The sequence below is a fragment of the Hippopotamus amphibius genome, chromosome 2 (assembly GCF_030028045.1).
Source record: "Hippopotamus amphibius kiboko isolate mHipAmp2 chromosome 2, mHipAmp2.hap2, whole genome shotgun sequence".
NCBI lineage: Eukaryota > Metazoa > Chordata > Mammalia > Artiodactyla > Hippopotamidae > Hippopotamus > Hippopotamus amphibius.
Window position 1 is genome coordinate 188,521,555 of NC_080187.1, and position 18,693 is coordinate 188,540,247.

Sequence of the window (18,693 nt, forward strand, 5' to 3'; positions counted from 1 at the left end):
TTGGGATCAACTCTAGTGACCTCAGGGGACAATAATTTACCATTTCTCCCTCTTCTGAGTTGCCCCTCAGGGAGGGAAGGCCCACAGGCCCATGAGGAGCTGCTCCCTGCACCTGTGTGGAGAAGTAGATCTATATGACTGTGGGCACAGGAGACACGGTTCCCAGTGCCTCCAGGGAAAGGCTTGCTGCCCAGACCTTCAGCTGCGCAACTTCATAGCCTTCCAGGGCTCCCTTATAGATGGACTTTTCCTGTGGTGGTCAAACATGTATAGAGAAGAGACAGATGAACTAGTAGAAGAATTGCTACCTGCTCCAGGGGTCAGGAAGGCCTATCCTCATACTCTCCGCAACTCCTGAGTTTTTCAGTGAATACTATTCTCCAGTGCTTATCACATGTGAGCTAAAAGTTCACTGGACTTTTTTAATAGCCCTTTGAGGCAGCCTGTTTCAGCTTCTTTGGGCACTTATAGTCCTTATAGTTCCATTCCATGGAACTCAACACACTTTTATTGGGAAGAAGACATTGCTAAGTCCTGGGGACAAGAAGATGTAGAAGACACACTTTCTTCCCGCAGTGGGTTTGTATTTTTCATGGAGAGACGCAGTTTGTCACATTATGCATAACTTTATTAATGGGTGTAATACATAACCATGATGCAAAGTATCGAACAGAAACTGAGAATGATGGCACTCACTGCTGGCACGAAGGCAGGTTTGGGAAGAAGTGTCTTGAAGGAATCGACACTGACAGGGAGCCAACCCTCAGCTACAAAGGAGCCCCTCCTACTCACCAGCTCTTGATCTTGAGGTAGAAGCAACACCCACAAGCATTTATTAGCCCTGGAGGATAGACTGAGACCTCCCCCACTTTTTGCTTCATCTCGGGAATATCAGTTCCACTTTCAGGTTCAATTTTATGTCTAAAGGGCACTTTGCAGTGCAGTATATCTGCCTGTACTGTGAATAGTTAGCTTTCCTACATTTCCGTTTATTCCCATCTTTGAGAAATGAGGTCTAATATTCTTATATTAGACCCAGTACTATCCTGTTTCATTTGCCTTAGGGCAGACCTATAGAACTTCTTTCTCTGCAATACCTTGTATAACACCTGCCTGAACACTGGATAACAATAATGCCTATAATACTATAGTTATAATATTTTTGTAACGGCCATTTAGTGAATACTTATTCTATGCCAGGCATGGTACCGGTCACTATATGTATTTTTTTTTCTTGGCTTGGTTAACACTTTTTTTAAAAGAACTTTGATTGAGATACAATTGACATACAATAAACTGCATGTATTTAAAGTGTTATATGTATTAACACATTTAATTTTCATAAGGATCCTATGAGGTAGGTACTCGTAAAAATACCCATTTTACCGATGCAGTTAACCAATGCACATCAGTTCATACTTTCTGAGAGGGGGGTGTATGAACACAGAGGTAACCTTTGGTCTTCATAGTCCCACATGCTCTGAGTTATTTGTGGCCCAAAAGACATAGTGTTTATTCCTCCAGCATATCCTTAAGGTAGGAGGATATATTTATTCCTATCATATAGATAAGGAAAATCAGGCAAAAGGAATTTCCCAAAACTGAGGTTGAGGCTAAGTTTCTGAGCAAGACTTGACTCCAGATGCAGTCCTTTTCTTCCATCCTCAGAGACCCCTGTGGATGGACAGCCTGAGCCTGCCCGAGCCACACCTTCATTCTGCAGCACTGTAATGTACACGTGTTTAGCAGAAGTCTTTGTTGCTCTAGGGCTGAGGGTTTTCACTATCATAAGACCTCGCTTATATAAGTCAAAAACAATATATAATTAGGTCTAATATTTACGGAGCCTGTAGTTGACATCTTCCTCTTTTCTCTTTTTTTTTTCTTTTCTTTTCTTCTTTTCTTTTTTTCCTCCTGGCTGCCTAGTATTCAGTCCTTTCCCAATTTGGGGGAAATACTCATCATAAAATCTGGTGGAAGTCAGAGGGGGCCACGTACTTCTTCCTCTGACAGCTGTGACGCTGGCCTTACGTAGATTTGGTCAGTGGACACTCCCATGAGGACTTGAATTCTCATCCCCTTTACAGTTGTGCCACTCATTCTAGAGTCATTTGTGAAGGCAGTGGGAGAATCGTGGGGGTGGCCAGGCTGTTCCTGCTGAAAGATGGTGGTGTGTTTTCTGCTTTTTGATCTTGCAGAGCTGCCCTAATTCCTGTGCATTTTCCTTGCCATTGTTACTTTGTCATTCTGATGGTTCTGTGAACCCCTGAAAGCCTTAATACATCCCTTTTCTATGTAAGTTATCCAGAGCTGCTTTCTTGCTTTCAACCAAGAGTGCTGATTAAGTTAGAGCTCTTTGTGGTTTGTGAAGCACCTCCATATGCATTAGTGCTTTTGGGCTGAAAAACAGCTTCATCTTCTATGTAACAGGTGAGGAAACTCCAGCCACCCTGTAGCCTGATAGCAATTTTAGTGTTTATTCGACATGCGGAATGGCTGTGAGGAAAACAGTACATTTGGGAGGTGTTGGGGCTGCCTTAAAACAAAACAAAACCTGGCATAAGACACAATCATTATGCTCTGTTTGTCTGCCCAACCTCTTCCGGCTCTGAGAGTGCCTGGTGGTCAGGCAGGATGAACACTGTGTACTGCCTGGTCCCTGCAGTAGGAACTCACCCCCAGCTCCCACACGTCTCACTGCAGCTCCTCAGCACCTCCTGTCCGCTGGACTGCTCTCTCAGCTAGGGAGGGTTTGCTGGGGCCAGGGGCTGAGGTTGCTTCTCTAGCTACTCAGGGAGGGAAGAATTTGCTACAGGGAAGGGATAAGGGTGGGGCGTGCTGATCGGACAAAGCAGAGCGTATTATTTAAAGCTGCACGCCTGCAGGAATAGCCCCTTCACAATGCGCTTCCTCCAGCGCCTTCCTTTTCTTGTTCTCCCGAGAGTGTGTTTCTCGGTTCCATTCCCCATGGCCCCCCATTCCTGCTGCCCTTCCTGCTCAAGAGCCGGAGCCCGCGTGTCTTCCCATAGCCCTGTCGGTTTACTACTCCGCGCCTCTCGGATATTCTTGAATTGGGGTGTGTTCCTCTTGTGTCAGCCCCGCCTATCATTTCCTCTCCCCACCCTTTAACAGTGCATTTCCTAGTTCCCCGTCCCCCCGATTCCCATCTCCCTAAGTACGCTTTCACTACTTGGCAAGCCCCACATGGGTAGGAACCACGTCTGAATTTTTCAACAGTGTGTGGCCGGGCAGTGGGCACAGGGCTTGCTTGATGCATAGCAGACAGGGACCCAGGGATCATCCATCCGATGAAAGAATGAGTGAGTGAGTGAGTGAACCTCAGCCCCCTTCCTGGCTGTCTGATGCTACAATCCCGCTCTTCTTCAAAGGATAAAGAGAAGGCTTAGTGAGATACTACGATGAATACAGGCAGACGCCCCCAACATGGGGGATATGAATCTGATTCCGCATCCACGAACCTCAAACCACCCAGCAAGCAGCACATCTCTTGTGATTCTTTGCTTTCCATCTAAACCAGGGGTGCTGCTGCTTTTTTTGTTTTTGGTGAAAACCAGGACAACGGCTGCTTCTCCTCCTCCTCCTCACCCCCCATACCAATCCCAAACTCCTAATTTATGTCCCCACCCCACCCCCCGCCCTCCACACGCACACACGTCTCCCCTTTGGGGAAGTGTTTTCAAAGTCTGTGAGTGTTTCTGTTTTATAAATGTTTGTATAATTTTTTTTTTAGATTCTGCATATAAGTGATATCATATGATGTTTGTCTTTGTCTGACTTCACTCAGTATAATAATTTCTATGTCCATGTTGCTGGAAATGGCATTATTTCATTCCTTTTTATGGCTGAGTAGTAGTCCATTGTATGTATGTACCACATCTTCTTTATCCATTCCTCTGTCAATGGACACTTAGGTTGCTTCCATGTCTTGGCTATTGTAAATAGTGCTGCAGTGAACGTATCTTTTTGAATTATGATTTTCTCTGGATATATGCTGAGGAGTAGGATTGCTGGATCATTTGGTAGTTCTATTTTTAGTTTTTTAAGGAACCTCCATACTGTTCTGCATAGTGGCTGTACCAATTTACATTCCCACCAATAGTGTAGGAGGGTTCCCTTTTCTCCACACCCTCTCCATATTTATTGTTTAGACTTTTTTGATGATGGCCATTCTGACCAGTGTGAGGTGATACGTCATTGTAGTTTTGATTTGCCTTTCTCTAAAAATTAGTGATGTTGAGCATCTTTGCATGTGCTTTTTGGCCATCTGTATGTCTTTGGAGAAATGTCTGTTTAGATCTTCTGCCCATTTTTTTGATTGGGTTGTTCTTTTGATATTGAGCTTCATGAGCTTTTTATATATTTTGGAGATTAATCCCTTGGTCACTTCATTTGCAAATATTTTCTCCCATTTTGGGGGTTGTCTTTTCATTTTGTTTACGGTTTCCTTTGCTGTGCAAAAGCTTTTAAGTTTAATTAGGTCCCTTTTGTTTGCTTGTTTTGTTACTCCAGGAGGTAGATCCAAATAGATCTTGCTGCGATTTGTGTCAGGGTGTTCTGCCTATGTTTTCCTCTAAGAGTTTTATAGTATCCGGCCTTACATTTGGGTCTTTAATCCATTTTGAGTTTATTTTTGTGTATGGTGTTAGAGAATGTTCTAATTTCATTCAGGTTGTGGAACTGGGAGGTGAGGTGGGGCATTTTTGAAATACATAGGGACATTTTTGTTAAGATGATTGGGACATGATCTCTTGGCATTTAGAGGGTGGGAACCAGGAATACCAATGTCCGGTGCCGTGTGGATAGGGCCATGCACAATTAACTATCCTGAGTCCTGCATGGTTTCTGGTGCCCCAACATTTAAGTGTGAGAAAAAAAAAAAAAAAAAAAAAAGCTGGGCTGGGATGGGTGTGTGCGGCAAGCTGGAGCCGAGTTGCGGTCCTGAAGATGTGGAGACCTGTGAGCCGTGCACCTACCCCCCCCCCTCCCCGCACACCCGCTCCCCTCCTGCAGCCTGAGCCGCAGGGCCCCGAGACCCTGCCCCCAGGGGTCCTCCAGCCCGGCAGGGACCCTCAGGGCTCTAGAGGGAGCCTGTCACAACCCTCAGGCGCCCTGTCCTTAGGGCTCTCGCTTCAGCCCCCAGGCCCTGCTGGGAGCCACTTACGGGCGCACTGGAGAGGCTGCCTTCCCAACGCACCCCACAGTCCCCCTTCTCCTCAGAAGCAGGTTCTCCGTGTGGGAGCCTTGTCTCAGAGGCGGCTTCTCCATCCCTGGGAGGGATGACCCTCTCATCCTCTCCGGGCGCCCCTCCCCAGGGAGACATCCGGTCCCAAGGCAACTGCCCAGGGCCTTACCCCTCCTCCCGCTCCGTGTCTACCTTAGACCCCTCGCTGCTGCAGACCCTGCCAGAATCCCAGACCGGATCCCCCATCTTTCCTTTTACCTGCTCCCTTGGGCACCCTTTTTAAAAAAAAGTGGGGGGGGGGGAGGGGGTATTGACTGGAACACAGAGAAAAGGCAGAACCAAGGGAACAGTGGAGGTGGTGCCTGTAATCCTGGCCTCCTGACCATGGCAGATGAGCCTGCAGCCCCAGACAGCCCAGTTGTAGCAGGGGAGGCAGTACACATGACTGGCTTCCTGTCCACAGCAGTGCCTGCAGCCACAAGTGGCTTGGCAGCAGGGGCAGTGATACATAAAAGGACACTGGCCCACCAACTGCTGAGGTGCCTACAACTCTAGCCCCCTGGTCTACCACCTGCAGTGGTGGACCCTGTGCACCTGACAACACTAGACACAGCAGAGACACCTGCACACCCCCCAGCCTGCCCCTCCCCTCCCCCCTGGTGGTAATGGACCCTGTGACTCAGGTGATCTTGGATGCAACAGAAAAACCCACCATCCTAGTACACAAGGCAGCCACACTAGCAACACTGACCCCAGAGGAACAGAAATGATAAGGAGGGCATGGGGCCACACCTGTGACAGAGGTGGTAGAGGGTGGAAAATACTGATTCTCAAATATAATTTATCAGAGGCAGCACAGGTAAGAGAAACCAAAAACTTGTGCTATAGTGCCACCTACTGGAAAAACAAAAGAATATCTTCTAATTTCTAAGCTGTTGCATTGTTAGAATCACGCAGAAAGGTTTTCGCTATGTCAAACGCACCGGCAGAGGAACAATTCATCAAACACCATGAAGAACCACAGTAACACCATGCCATAAAAAGAAAATGACAATTCTTCAGGAACCAAACTTAAAGACACAGAATATTGTGATCTCACAGGTAGAGAATTCAAAATAGCTCTCATGAAGAAATTCAATGAGCTACAAGAAAACTCAGAAAGGCCGTTCAGTGAGCTCAGGAATAACATTAACAGAAGGAATACTTTACCAAAGATGCTGAAACTTTAAAAAAGTACCAAACAAATTCTGGACCTGAATAACTCAAAAAATGAGATGAAGAATGCATTAGAAAGCATTGAAAATAGAGCAGACCATATGGAAGAGAGAATTAGTGAGCTCAGAGATAGAAATCTAGAAATGAAACAACTAGAAGAGGAAAGAGAAATGAGATATTTAAAAAATGGGGAAATTCTATGAGAGTTATCTCTTTTAGGAATAGTGACATTAAGGTAATGGGTATCCCAGAAGGAAGAGAGTGAGAAGGGAGCAGAGAATTTATTTAAATAATATCTGAGAATTTCCCAAACCTAGGGAAGGAACTGGATATACAAGTCCATGAAGCTAAGAGAACATCTAATTACCTAAATGTAAAAAGACCTTCTTCAAGATGCATTATATTAAGATTGCCAAAAGTCAATGACAAAGAATGAATTTTAAAGGCAACTGGTGAAAAAAGCATGGTAACCTACAAAGGAACCCCCATTAGGCTTTCAGCAGATTTCTCAGCAGATACCCTTCAGGCCAGAAGGAAGTGGAATGGCATTTTTAAAATAGTGAGAGATTAAAAACTGTTGCACAAGAATACTCTATCCAGCAAAATCATCATTCATATAAAAGGAGAAATAAATACTTTCTCAGACAAAAGCTGAGAGAGTTCATCATCACTAGACCTTCCTTCTAAGAAGTGTTGAAAGGAGCTCTTCTACCAGAAACAAAAAGGCAAAAGTACATAAAACTTTGAGCAAGGTGATAAATTGAACCAGAAGTTGCAGCTCTCAATCAGAATAGGTTTTAAACACTTTATTATAAAATAAAGTTTAAAGGGGGGAACAGAAGAAAAAATAACCATAGCTACTTCAACTTTGTAACAAGCTCACAACATAAAGAGATAATTTGAGACAACAAAAACAAAAAAGGGGAAAAGGAAAAGGAAGAAACCTGTATAGGTAAATGAAGATAAGATGCTATCAGCAGAAAAAGGATTATTTTACCTATGAGACATTTTATACAAACCTCATGGTGATCACAAAACAAAAATCTAGAGCAGTGACAAGAAACAAAAAGAAAAGAGGAAACTGAGAAAAATATCATAGAAAACCACCAAACTAAAATAGCAGACAGAAATACAAGGAAAAAGAAATGATGGAGATATAGAGCAATCAGAAAACAAAAGATAAAATGGCAGTACTAAGTTCTCATCTATTAATAACCACCCTATATGTAAATGGATTGAATTCACAAATCAAAAGACACAGAGTGCCTGGATGAATTAAAAAACAAGACCCTATGATATGCTGCCTCTAGGACACACATCTCAGCTCTAATGACAAACATAAGCTAAAAATGAAGGGATGGTAGGTGATACTTCAGGTAAATGGCAGCCAAAAGTGAGTGTAGTCATACTCATATCAGACAAAATAGAGTTCAAGCCAAAAAAGCTAACAAGCAACAAAAATAGACAGTATATGGGGACTTCCCTGGCAGTCCAGTCCAGTGGTTAAGACTCTGTTCTCCCACTGCAGGGGGCACGGGTTTGATCCCTGGTCAGGGAACTAAGATCCTGCATGCCACACAGTACAGCCAAAAAAAAAAAAAAAAAAAAAGTATATAAAGGTAAAGGGGACATTCATCAAGAAGGCAGAACAGTGAGTAATATATATTTACCTAACATAGTAGTGTCAAAATATATAAAATAAAGGGAGAAATTGATGGCAATACAATAATAGTAAAGGACTTTAACACTCCACTTGTATCACTGGCTAGATCATCCAGACAAAAAGTCAACAAGGAAACAGTGGCCTTAAATGAAACATTAGACGAGTTCGATTTGATAGATTTGTACAGAACATTCCATCCAAATGCAACCGGATACAGATTCTTCTCAAGTGCACATGTAACTTTCTCAAGGATAGGCCATAATACATTAAGAAGATCATATGCCATGATAAAAGAGGATTTATTCCAGGGATGCAAGGATGGTTTGACATCCACAAATCAACGTGATACTATTCATATTAACAAAATGAAGGGTAAAACCATACAATTATCTCAATATATGTAGAAAAAGCATCTGGTGATATTCAATACTCATTTATGATAAAAAAAAACTCTCAATAAGTGGGTATAGAAGGAATGTGTCTCAACATAATAAAAACCATTTATGACAAAACCACAGCTAACGTCATACTCAGTGGTGAAACACTGAAAGCTATCCCTCTAAAATTAGGAACAAGACAAGGATGCCCTCTTATTCAACAGAGTATTGGAAATCCTAGCCAGAGCAATTAGGCAAGAAAAAGAGATAAAAGGAATTCACATTGGAAAGGAAGAAGTAAAACAGTCGCTATTTGCAGATAACATGATTTTGTATATAGAAAACCATAAAGATTCCACCAAAAAACTATTAGAAATAATAAATACAGCAAATTTGCAGGGTACAAAATCAACATACAAAAATATGTTGTATTTCTATACAATAACAATGAGCTAGCAGAGGGAAATTAATAAAACAATCCCAACAAAATGAATAAATTTAACCAAGGAGGTGAAATACTGAACACTATAAGATGTTGTTGAAAGAAACTGAAGAAAACACAAATAAATGGAAAGCTATTTCATGCTCATGGATTGGAAGAACTAACACTGTTGAAAGGTCCATGTTCCCTAAAGCAGTCTACAGATTCAATGCAAAATCCCAAGGACATTTCTTCATAGAAGTAGAGTAAAAAAATTCTACAATTTATATGGAACCACAAAAGACCCTGAAAAGCCAAAGCAATCCTGAGATAAAAGAACAAAGCTGGAGGTATCACACTCCCTGATTTCAAACTATATTACAAAGCCACATAACCAAAACAGATACACAGATTAGTGGAAAAGAATTGAGAGCCCATAAATAAACCTACACATATATGGACAATTAATATACAACAAAGGAGCAAGGAATGTACAATGGAGAAAGGATAGGCTCTTCAACAAATGGTGCTGGGAAAACTGGACAGCCACATTAAAAATAAATAAACTAGACCACCATCTCATACCATGCACAAAAATGAACTAAAAATAGATTAAAGGGACTTCCTAGGTGGCACAGTGGGTAAGAATCCACCTGCCAATGCAGGGGACATAGGTTCTATCCCTGCCCCAGGAAGATACCACATGCCGTGGAGCAACTAAGCTCGTGCGCCACAACTATTGAGCCCATGTGCTGCAACTACTGAAGCCCATGCGCCTAGAGCCCATGCTCTGCAACAAGAGAGGCCACTGCAATGAGAAGCCCACACACCACAATGAAGAGTAGCCCCCACTTGCCACAATTAGAGAAAGCCCGTGTGCAGCAATGAAGACCCAACACAGCCAATTAAATAAATAAATAAATTTATTAAAAAAATAGATTAAAGATTTGAATGTAAGACCTGAAAACATAAAACTCCTAGAAGAAAACACAGGCAGCATGCTCTTTGACATTAAGTCTTAGCAATATCTTTCTAGATGTCTCCTCAGGCAAGGGAAACAAAAGCAAAAATAAACTAAAAAGCTTCTGCACAGCAAAGGAAACATCAACAAAATGAAAAGACAACCTACCAAATGGGAGAAGATATTTGCAAATAATACATCCTATAAAGGGTTAATATCCAAAATATATAAAGAATTCATAAAACTCAACAACAAAAAACCAAACAACATGATTTAAAAAAATGGGCAGAGGACCTGAAGAGACATTTTTTCAAATAGGACATACAGACAGCCAACAGACACGTGAAAAGATCTTAGATATCACAAATTATTAGAGAAATGCAAATCAAAACCACAATAAGATACTACCTCATGCCTGTAAGAAGGCTAATGTAAAAAAGCCAAGGAATAACAAGTATTGGCAAGGATGTGTAGAAAAGGGAAATCTTGTGAACTGTTGGTGGGAATGGAAATTGGTATAGCCTAATGGAAAATAGTATGGAGATTCCTCAAAAAATTAACAGAAGTACCACATGATCCAACTGTCCCACTTCTGGGTATTTAGCCAAAGAAGCCAAACATTAACTTGAAAAGATACATACACCCCTATGTTCATTATGGCATTATTTCAATAGCCAAGATATGGAAACAACCTAAAGTGCCCATCAATGGATGAATGGATAAAGATGTGGGATATATATAAAATGGAATATGACTCAGCCATAAAAGAGGATGGAATCTTGCCATTTGTGACAACATGGATGGATCTTGAAGATATTATGCTAAGCAAAGTGAGTCAGATGGAGAAAGACAAATGCTGTATGATTTCACTTATATGCGGAACATATATTTTAAAAAAGCAAAATATATGAACAAATTAAACAAAAACACTCAAATACAGAGAACAGAGTAGTGGTTACCAGAGGAGAAGGGGCGAGGAGGAGGGCAAAAGGGGTAAAGGGGATCAACTGTATGATGACAGCTGGAAACTAAATTCTTGGTGGTAAGTATGCTGTAGCATATACAGAAGTAGAAATGAAACGTTATAAACCAATGAATGTTACCTCAATAAAAAGATAAATCTAACCAAAACAAAACTAGGGGAAGAAGCCCAGAAGTTTGTAAACAACTTTATTAGGTTGCTTTCCTGAGCTCTTACCTCTCTGTGATTTATTTCAGTTTTTGGTTTGCTATGGTTCCTCTGAAAGATAGAAAGAAAAAGTTGACTGAAACAAAAACTTTGGAAAGAATTATTCAAAATTCACAGAATGAAATAAATGTAAAAGAAACATAAATTATTATACTTTCAAGGAACTTTTTCAAGGAAAGTTTGTAACTCACATCTGAAGTTATAAAAGCTTAAAATTGCAGGGACTTCTGGACACCCTATATATGTTATAAAAAGGTGCTCTAGATCTGATGCGGTCGAGGACCACTCACCTACACTTCGCACCTACTAAGAAAGAACAGTCAATTGAAAATGTCCAGCCAGGAAAGTAGGACCCAACGTGGTGTGGAGACGAGTGTCTGAAAGCCAGCTGACCTTGACCTCCACCCTGAGGGAACAGCGCTGCTCGGGCGCTTCCCAAGGCAAGTTTTGGGGATTCTCTGATCCTCGTTTCCCTTATCTGTGAAATGAGCACGGGAACAGCTGTCTCCTGGACGGGCTTCCGAACCAGATGAGAAGCACAGGGCTCACTGCAGGACCCGATGCAAACCGCCAAGGCCTCTATCCAGAGCCACACCTTCACCTTTGTCCCTCCCAGTTACGCAACAGTGTAGGCACCGGGGATGGGGGGGGGGGGGGAGCGACAGGTGGCCCCCGTGCCCTCTGCTGTCGCGCCTAGGGCACCCGGCGCTCCGGGGTGCGCTGCGGGTAGGGGCGAGTGTACCCTGCCGGCAGCGCCCCGGGCCCTCTGGACTCGCGTCCCTGGCTGTCCCCTGCGCGAGCTCAAAGCCCGGGTACAGCTTGCACTTGGCCTTGGTTCCCCCGGCTGTGGCGCCGGGCAGGGCAGCGGCAGGACCTTTCCGGAACTTTCTGGGGGGGAGGGGGGCGGCCTCGCTCTCCCCGCCTCCGGCCTCCACCCAGGGTAGGGCGGGGCGGGCCCCCGCAGGGAGCGGCTGCTTTTGCTGCGCCAACGCTGTGGCCGGAGGCTCCGCGCACCTTTGGGTAAGAGGCATCTCGCGGCCGATATCGGGCACTTGGCCAGGGGAAGGGGTCCAGGAGTTACAGAGATCACCTCTAAGGCCTTTCGTTAACGCAGCTCTGTCCGAGCAGCTGAGACTGGGCAGCCCCTGTGCGTCGGGTTCCGTTCCTCTTCACTTTTCTTCCGCACCCCGGCATCCACAGCTCTTGCTGCCCTTACTGGAACCCGGGTCTTGGGACTCCTTCCCGGAGTGTCGGGCCTCGGGGTCGCGGAGAGGCTGACCTGGGAGGGGTGGTTAAATACCGAAGTATCCGTTGTCTTGTGTATGGGAATGTCTTGGTAAATTAGTGTGTGGGAATTTCTGGCACCTTCCAACTTGTTGACTGTGTCACTCAGCGTGGTTCCCAGGGTGCGAGAGGTGCTCAGCTTCACGGGGGGTAGGAGGTGACGCCTGCTCATCTGCTCACAGCGGGGCACCTTTATCCACGCAGCTCGTGGGACGGAGGGGTGCTCAAGGAGTCAGCTTCAGCTGCGGCTGGAGCCAGCAGAGGAGAGCACGGAGGGTACGTGCTGAACAGGAACCTGTGGAAAGGGTAGAAAGGATCCTCTCGTGGAATTGGGGTCCTTTCCTTTCCTCTTCATTTCTCCCTTTTATAAAAACCCCAACCTAGCTTCTTACACAAAGACACAGTGAGCAGAACCTCTGGGTTTGCCTGGGCTGCCCATTGCTGTAATGTAGGGTTCTGACCCATTTTTGTGCCAAGTACCACTTTGGCATTTCTGGGAAGGCTAAGAACCACTTCTTGGTGCAGTGCTTTTAAGGTATAAAATAAAAGGCATAGTATTATAAAGGAAACCTATCCCAAAACACTTGTCAAAATATTACAATAATTTATAATGTAGTAGTATATGTGCCTTTAAAAAAGCGAATGCATTAAGTAACATGATCTAGCAGTGGATCTAATAGCTATCATAATTTTGAAATAGTAATGAACATAAATAATATTTCCAGATTTGGGCAATGCCTGTAATATAAGAAAATATCTATTGGTGACAAAGTCATAGGTACTGCTAGTACTGCTGGGGTTTCTTGCCCGCGCGCGCGTGTGTGTGTGTGTGTGTGTGTGTGTGTGTGTGTGCATGTATGAAAGTGCTAAATTTCAGTTTGAGATTGGTGAAAATAAAGATGTAAATTTTTATTTTCCACCCAAGTTCGTGGTTAAGTAGAAAGGGTACTGTACAGGAAGTCAGGTCACATGGCTTCTGATCTTGTCACCTCCACTGACTAGCAGCATAAGCTTGTCTTTGGGCTTCTTTTCACCTTGGCTCCTTCACTGTACAGGGGAGATAATCATGCCTTCCCCCGTATTTAAGGTGTCCAGCACTGCACCCGGCACAGAGGGATGAGATAAGCACCATTTATTAGAACTGGTTTGTCTCCCTCACTGGACCCCAAGCTTATGGCTGTCCCCATCACGTCCCCAATCCTGGTGCATGGAATGTAGTCAATCAATATCTTTGAATGGATAAGTGCATTGGGGAGGGTTGCTTATAACTAAATCTAAAAAAACCCAGAATTTATCCAGGGGATAGCTCATGTTTTGTGAAATGACTCTGCTTAAAATTTGGGCTTCTTTTTCCCGTTGGCTGAACAATATATACACACAACTGGAGCTGGAGTGCTTGAAATGTCAATCAGCGCCCACAGGTGTGTGGGTCTGGTGTTTTGCCAGAGAACGTGAAATTGAGTGTTGATAGGAAACTGGAAGTCCTTTGCAGAACAGTTTCTCCTCCATCTTGCATGTGTCTAGGCTTGTTAATCTAATGTGCTGTAACACAGGAAATTGTCTTACAGGGAGTGGGGACAGACCCATGATGAGGCATTTCTGGGCACAGACTTGCATTTCTCTTTCCTCTTTTCATCTTTCCCTGTCTTATCATCCATTACATAACTCTTCTATAACCCGTAAAGATTTGGTAAGTAAGAGCAGTAGGTGAAAGTTGCTACAAGCTGCCTAGACTAGACCTGAAGCCAGCTAGTTGCTTCTTAATTCGCAGCCTTAAATGTCTATGTAATCTGATAAACGTTGATGGTGATAGGAAGAAGAAACCTAGATCCAGCCAGCGGCCCCTGTGATCTACTTTGTAAGATTACTAAGTTGGGGCAGAAAGATGGGGAGAGAACTTTGTAAAGAACAGTAAGTTTAGGCACACTGGGGCTATCTGTGCCTGTAGCTTTGAAAAGGGAAAATCCTGGTATTATGGACTAAATTGTGTCCCCTCAAAATTCATATGTTGAAGCCCTAATCCCCATGTCTTAGAATCTGACTGTTTGGAGAGAGGGCCTTTAAAAAGGTAATTAAGATTTAATGAGATCGTAAGGGTGGGGCCATAATCCATTATGATTACTGTCCTTGTAAGAGGAAAAAACACCAGGGGTGTGTGCAGAGATAAGACCAGATGAGGGCTTAAGAAGGTCCAAGCCTAGGAGAGCACCCTAGGAGAAACCAAACAGGCTGACACCTTGATTTTGTACTTCTAGTCTCTAGAACTGTGAGAAATCAGTTTCTGTTGTTTGAGCCACCCAGTCTGTGGCATTTTGTTATGGCAGCCTGAGCAGAATAACCTATAGCCTATGGAATTTTAGGTTGAATGTGAGCTCTTTATTTTCTTTCGCCTTTGTTGCACTGACCTTCATGGCCATGTGTTCTGAATGATGCTGCTAAAAGATGAAGGAGGAAGGCTCAACCAGAATAAGTTTTCTTGTGCCAAGCCACTGATATTTCTAGTTCAATTTCTGCTGTAGGATAGCCTAATGTTAATCAGACAGACTAATTCAACCTGGACCTTGCCTTTTGAAAACAAAAACTAAGCCTCTGACCTTTTGGTTCTGCAGTTCCATGGGATGAACCCTCCTTGAGGCAGTGGGTGCCACATGCCTGGCTGAAATAAGTACCATTTATTAGAACTTGTTTGTCTCTCTCACTGGACCCCAAGCTTATGGCCATCACCATTATGAGTGGGGCTGAGTCCCAGGGTAACTGGGAATATCAAGTTGAAAAGTGTTGGTTAGTATATCAAAATATTATACTGCCACAATTACATAGGGACCCAAGAGACCTTGCTCTTGAACTTCCAGACTCTATAACTGTGAGAAAATAAGTTTCTGTTGTTTAACCTTTCTTCTTTCTTTCTTTTTCTTTTTCTTTCTTTCTTTCTTTTCTTTCTTTCTTTCTTCTTTCTTTCTTCTTTCTTTCTTTCTTTCTTTCTTTCTTTCTTTCTTTCTTTCTTTCTTTCTTTCTTTCTTTCTTTCTTTCTCTTTCTCTCTCTCTCTCTCTCTTTCTTCCTTCCTTCCTTCCTTCCTTCCTTTTCTTTTTTTAATGGCAGCTCTAGCAAGTTAATATAACTGGACACTCTATTCTAAGTTGTGATCCCAGCAGGTCCATCACTTTCTCTTAGGACCCCTCTCCCTTACTTGCCCAAGAGAATCTTATACTCTTTCTACAGACACTGTGCATTGTCCCTTGGATCCTGTCTGAGGTTAAGTCCTTCTTCACTTTCATGATCCTGACTGTTAGGAAAAACAGAGCTTGACATCTTAAGCAAATGACCAGCCTCGCTGCTGAGCCACGTACAGGGCAGATGCTTTATAAATGCATGGTGGGTGATGGTGTTGGTGATCATTCTTAAGTACCATGGCGTAATTCCTCTCTAGTCATAATGCATCTCCAAGTTTTGACCCTAGCCTAGCCCTCAGGGAGCTTTCATTCTGTGTAGCTGGGAACCAGCAGCTCCAGCCCTATCTATAGTAATGGAAAGGAAGTATCTGTGTCTTTATCCTGGGACCAGTCCCTGACTTCTGGAAGGGGGAGGTCCCAATAGTGAGGCCTGTGGTGATGTCACTCTATGATACTTTCTTTTTTCCTTAGCAATTTGCTCTAAGGCAGCCCATGATGTCTTCATAGGAAAACGATGTGTTTTAACAATCATCTTGTTTACAGTATAGACTGTGAGAACATCCCGAGGAGGTGCTGGGTTTAGTAAATGTGGTTTTGTGTTTCTGTGAGCATATGAACGGTGCTTTAAGTGGGTGACGGGCCATCCTAGTTTCTGGCAAACTGGGTTTGCACGATAATTGTGAGGCTTTCAAGGTCTAGGTAATCAAATCTAAGCTTGTTTTGAGTTGTAGAGTAGGAGGGGCCTTTAAAGTCAACTGGACACATGCACTTATTTTACACTCGTGGAAATGGACTCAAAGTGGTTATGACTTGCCCATGGCTCCGCAACGTCTGTTTCCTCACTTATAAAGCAGGGATAATAATACCAACGTCTCAGGTTGTTGTGAGAAATTATGTGACGTACATAACATAATGCCTGTCACATAGAAAACCTTCAGTAATTTGTTCTGATGTTTTTGTTGTGTGTGGAATAGTGCACAGCAACTGCCCAGTGAATCATGGTCAGTAATGGTCCTGGTGTCAGACTTGGGGCAAGAGAAAGGGAGAGATGGTTTCCATTCTGATTATGTTCAAGGCCTGGTTACAAACCCTTGTCATTCTTTGCTGCAAAAATTCAGAGCTCCAGTCAATATAAGGAGTTAGTAGAACAAGTATTCCCATTTGAGTATCTGCTTGTGAACCTGTTACCCTTTTCCCTTCATTTAGAGGATCACAGAGTTTAGAAAAGGAAGGGACCTTTGAAACTACCCAGTCGAATCCTTTATTCCATTGTGGAAGAAAACATGACTCAGAATAGTTAAGGACGAACCTTACCTGGCACTACCTGGAATTGTGGACTTGGGTCTCCTGACTCCTGACATGTCCTCAGACAAGGCTTTTGCAGGAACGGAGAACTGTGTCATTTATTTAGACATAGGAAAGACACGAGCTCAAGGAACCTGGCACACCTGTTACCGTGTCTACCCGCTCATTCTGTCTTAACCATTAAACTATTGAACTTGGCATCTCTTCAATCACGTTCAGACAACACATGTGTAACGTAATTAAGGAGTCTCTTCTCATTGTGTTGAGACCTCACACCCTGGATTCCAGAGAACAATTTGCCTGACACATTGGCATATCTCTGTTTATAATGAAACTCCACTCCTCAGAGTCTTCTTGTATGTGAAACCCTGAGTGGGGATCCCAGCACTCCTGAGGCCCATGAGTAGTTTTATTGTGATCACTGAATGGGTTCAGGAGACCAAGGCAAAGCTGGATTCCTGCTGTGTGACTGGAAGCAAATTAATTCCACATTAGGCCTCCCTCTCCTGTGTGTCTTGTTCTACAGTCTCGGGATGGACACACAGGGGCATATGCAAACACTGAAACCTTCAGCATGCTTGACTACAGGCCAGCTGTGAATGGTGGGGTTGAAGGGGAGCTAAATTGTGATGATTTATACACTAGAAGATGAGTGGTCAAGCTCCCCCTGGCTAAAGCAAGCAGAGAAACAAGGCACTTCCCCCTATGTAATTCAGTCAAAACCTTTAACTTTCAGTTGAAATAATACAACTGACTTACTTTTTCCTCTTCTGGAGCCACAATGCAAGAGAATTCTCCTTCTGTAAATAGAATTATTTTCTGCTTAGCAAATGTATGGTTTGGTGACATTGTCAGTCCCTCCTTACTATAAGGCTTTCTGATTATAAAATGAATATAGGCTTGGGAAATTTCTTGTAGGAAATTTCTCAGCAGCAAAAGGAGCCACAGTTTCATTGCCACGTACTCATTAGTAACTTGTAATCAGCAATTCTTTAAAGAAAATTCCTACAGTTCCCACCTAAAGACTTGGGGAGCTAAAGAACCTCAATGTGACCCTAAACCCTGAATCACCAGGGAGCTGTATGGGACTGTTTCTGTTGCCTGGATGATTTGCTCCTGGTCCACTACTAGAGCACTAGCTTCACAGCTTAACATTTAAACAAATATTTGGCATTGCAACAGCTCTAGAGGTGGAGTACCAGCATGCCCATGAAGGCCTAAATGAAGATTGCCTCATTTTCTTTATTTCTTTTATTGTTGACAAAATAGTAATCCAGTTCCTGAACACACGGGCGAGGCCATTACTCAGGGGGAGGTGAGCGGAGAGGAAGGACGCCACCTGTGTAATCCTTTCGCTGGCTGGACTCCTTGGGTTCTCAGGGTTCTCAAGGGTCATGGTTTCCTTCTCTCACCCTGCCTTGGACCTTTACTGCACTTTGAGTAATCCAGTACTGTTACTTACACCCCCTCTTCAGTGTAGCCTCCTGAACAAGGTCCCACCCAGTTCACATCCTTCCTTCTTTATCCCCTATGGCTAATTTGTCACAAAAATTCCTTTGATATCTATTTTGCATTCACACCTTCATCTCTGTTCTCCTGTCTATTCTAAGCCCTTTCTGGTGCCTGAATTTCTGAATCAGCCACTTAATGAACCTTCATATTCCTATTCTTTCTTGTAACAATAGACAGACTCTTATTCATCCCAGGCTCTGCAGTGCTTAGCACAGTGCCTGGGACATAGAAAACACTCAAAGATGCTGAACTTGACTGAATTGCTCTTAGTCATCCCTCTCAACCGCCCCCCTCCCTTAAGAACTTCCAAGGGCTGTCACTGCCTTTAGCGGGGACCACAGCTCACAGGCAGCCAGGGCGAGCAGTAACAAAGGAGTGTTATAGGCCACGTG

The 18,693-nt window shown here is 43.5% G+C and overlaps 1 protein-coding gene across 2 annotated transcripts in view; it reads left to right on the top strand.

Annotated features, from left to right (window-relative positions):
- The first annotated feature begins 11,904 nt into the window (after nt 1-11,904).
- Nucleotides 11,905-18,693, top strand: part of SQOR (sulfide quinone oxidoreductase) — a 42,561-nt gene continuing 35,772 nt past the window's right edge. Inside the window, exon 1 of one of the 2 annotated variants that reach the window (XM_057723704.1) lies at nt 11,905-12,049. The gene's annotated coding sequence lies outside the window, so the exon portion shown is untranslated. Of the gene's footprint in view, nt 12,050-12,461; nt 12,590-18,693 lie in introns of those variants that run through there. The other variant, XM_057723706.1, reaches the window with a different exon arrangement.